At 42.9% G+C, this 3,390-nt stretch overlaps 1 pseudogene; it reads right to left on the bottom strand.

Annotated features, from left to right (window-relative positions):
• Nucleotides 1-2,775: 2,775 nt before the first annotated feature.
• LOC149455142 (U2 spliceosomal RNA) lies at nucleotides 2,776-2,929 on the bottom strand (annotated as a pseudogene).
• Between the last annotated feature and the right edge of the window lie 461 nt (nucleotides 2,930-3,390).

The following is a 3,390-nucleotide window of genomic DNA, read 5'->3' as shown; positions in this document are numbered from 1 at the left end:
CAAAATTTCCTGGTAGATGGCTGCATTGACCCTGGACTTAAAGAAGCACAGTGGACCAACACCAGCAGATGACATGGCTCCCCAAATCAACACAGACTGTGGAAACTTCACACTGGACTTCAAGCATCTTGCAGTGTGTACCTCTCTATTCTTCCTCCATACTCTGGGTCCTTGGTTTCCAAATGAGATGCAAAAGTTGCTCTCATCAGAAAAGAGCACTTTGGACCACTGAGCAACAGACCAGGTCTGTTTTTCTTTAACCCAGGTAAGACGCTTCTGATGTTGTTTGTTGTTCAGGAGCGGCTTGACAAGAGTAATACGACATTTGAAGCCCATTTCCAGGATCCATCTGTGTGTGGTGGCTCTTGATGCACTGACTCCAGCCTCAGTCCACTCCTTGTGAAAGTCCCCAACACTTTTGAATGGCCTTTTCCTGACAATCCTCTCCAGGCTGCGGTCATCCCTGCTGCTTGTGCACCTTTTTCTTCCACACTTTTCCCTTCCACATAACTTTCTATTAATGTGCTTTGATACAGCACTTTGGAAACATACAACTTCTTTTGCAATTACCTTTTGAGACTTTCCCTCTTTATGGAGGGTGTCAATGATGGTTTTCTGCACAGCTGTCAGGTCAGCAGTCCCATGATTTCCCATGATTGTGATTCCTACTGAACCAGACTGAGAGACCATTTAAAGGCTCAGGAACCCTTTGCAGGTGTTATGGCTGAATTAGCTGATTAGCGTGGGACACTTTGAGCCTAGAATATTGCACCTTTTCACAATATTCTAATTTTCTGAGATTGTGGATTTGGGGTTTTCATGAGCTGTAAGCCATAATCATCACAAATATGACAAATCACGGCTTGAACTATCTTGCTTTGCATGTAATGAGTCTCATATATTAGTTTCACCTTTTAAGTTGCATTACTGAAATAAATGAACTTTTGCATGATATTCAAATTTTTTGTGTTTCACCTGTATACACAATTCCTCTAGGACTCGCATCTGGCCCTTTGCTTATATGATCCGTTTGTACAATGAATATATGTACTTAATTATACCTCTCTGTTCACTGAGGCCCTGCCCTAGGTGGAGGCACTGGCACCTTTATTATCAATCCCACTCTTCCACTTAGCAAAGGTTCTGGTTCTCCTATTTATCTACAGGTCTATTGAAATATCCTGTTTGAGGAGGACCATTTCTCACAACTTCCCAAAAGTTGGCTATACCAATTTAATCTATCCAGCTGAATAATGTTTTCAAACATCCTTAGGTTACCATGAATAAATCTTCAATAATTAAACTTTAAATTGGGGTTTATTGTAAATTAATAACATTTTGAACATGTGATCTAAAATGTAATACTGTAAGGACTTGTGGGTGACCTGGTATGTTTAGTCACCTACTACTGTCAATAGAGAAGGTGTAACCTGCCAGGTTAGGGTAAAGTAGACCAAAAATGAACCAAAAAAACAAAACCTTTACTATATCAACACATTGCTCAGTAGAGCCGTCTTAATACAGAAAGTATCTACATGTCTCACTTCCATTACAAATCCAAAAGATAGGGGTTTACTCCCCATCTCCAGATAGTGGGCAGAGCAATCCAAAAACACTGGTTTATATCCGTGATTACAGTCTATATATTTTTTTATAACATTATTACAAAGTGACAGCACAGTGGCTAGCTCTTCCACCTAGCAGCACTAGTGTCGTTGGTTCGAATCCCAACCATGGCACTTCCTGCTGGAGTTTGCATATTCTCTCTGTGCCTGCATGGGTTTCCTCCAGGTACTCCAGTTTCCTCCCACACATGATGGTAGGTTTATTGACTCCTGTTTAAATTGGCCCTAGTAGGTGTATGAATGAATGTAAGGGATCTTAGATTGTAAGTTCCTTGAGGGCAGGAACTGATGTGACTGTGCAATAGATGGGTAAAGTGCTGTGTAAATTGATAGTGCTATATAAGTACCTGTAATATAATAAATATTCCAAACTCCATACAACTGTTTGGGGCCTTTCGGCCATCACCAGTGCAAAGTATGGAAACAATGAGTTCGCTGGTGTAGGACTTGGAGTTGGTCTGAAAGGAACTAAAATTGCCTCCACTGAACCAATACTAGTTTTTTGTTTTTGCTTTTTTTTTCCATGGTGTAGTAAACACACTCACAAAAACTAGCACCCAGTGCAAAAAAAAAAAAGCGAGCACACAAAAATGTGCCTGAAACCAGGTAGACCCCCTTCTTCAGGAGGCCTGCCAAAGCAAGGCCATTCCGAGTACTTAGTGGGGCTTCCCCAAAGGAAGACCCATGAGAGGAGGAGACCCTGACCAAAAGGCCACATGCCGCCCCCCCCCCAAAGACTTTCAGGGCAGGCCCAAGGACCTACACTCTATAATCAGGAAAGTGAAAGTGCGTACTGTGCTGTGGAAAGTACAAGTGACAAAACATATTAAAAAAAGCGAAAGGGGAAGTGGATAAGTGCATTTTTGCCATAGTGTACTATTAGGGCGGCCCGTTCGACCAGGAATAAAAAATTCCTATGGTCCTGGTCAAAAGGCCCTGCCCTAGAGGCAGGGGAAAAAAAGAAAAATGCGTGACTGGTGTAGTGGCCAAGGTGCCACTCCAGGGGCACATACACTGCGGGCTTCTTTCTTAGGTTGGCCCTCAGCCAGACCAATGAAGTCCCATCCCTAGCAGGAAGGCATTAGAGCTTAGGGAGAGTCTTGCCATCACTGGGGACAAGCCTGTGGAACTCAGGCCAGAATCAACCCAGGAGGAATAGGAAAGCGCCCACCACTCCATACCTAATTACATCAGAGGAGGTACTAACCAGCACCCCGAGCCAATAGGGCACTGGCATTCCCTCTCCCGAAAACTGATAAGAACAGATACTACACTTGATCTTAGCCAAAACGACGAGAAGCGATACTAATAGTTAAAGTGTTACTAAACCCACAACAGTAAAAATCAGTCAGTATATTCAGTAAAGTATGCTTGTTATATTCACTGTGGTACCTAAGGAGTTAATCCTCTGCATTGTGTAAAAAGGCTGTTTGATCCTGTCTTCTCTGATCCTCCCCTTCTACTGTCCCCAATCCAGCTGCTGATAGTACAGAGCTCTATGAGTTACTCTGCACATGCTCAGTTTAGTGTATATTGCTAGAGTTGTTTTTTTTTTCTTTGGGAGGGTGCATGTGATCAGCACAGGGCCAATCAGCACTGTCCAGACAGAGGGTCAGGGATCCTGCAGGCTCATAGAACAGTCCGAGGAGAATGAAAACTTCTCCCCCAAGCTTTTACCAGTGCTCAGCTGGACGCTGATAGAAGTCTCAAGACTGAATTATACTTCTGATGAGAAAAGGTATTTAGCAGTTTATATTTACTAAAA

The sequence above is a fragment of the Staurois parvus genome, unplaced genomic scaffold (assembly GCF_062004578.1).
Source record: "Staurois parvus isolate SC_StPar_1 unplaced genomic scaffold, SC_StPar_1.0 ptg000402l, whole genome shotgun sequence".
NCBI classification, from domain to species: domain Eukaryota; kingdom Metazoa; phylum Chordata; class Amphibia; order Anura; family Ranidae; genus Staurois; species Staurois parvus.
Note: the sequence above shows the minus strand (reverse complement) of the source record. Positions and strands in the feature narration are given on the sequence as shown.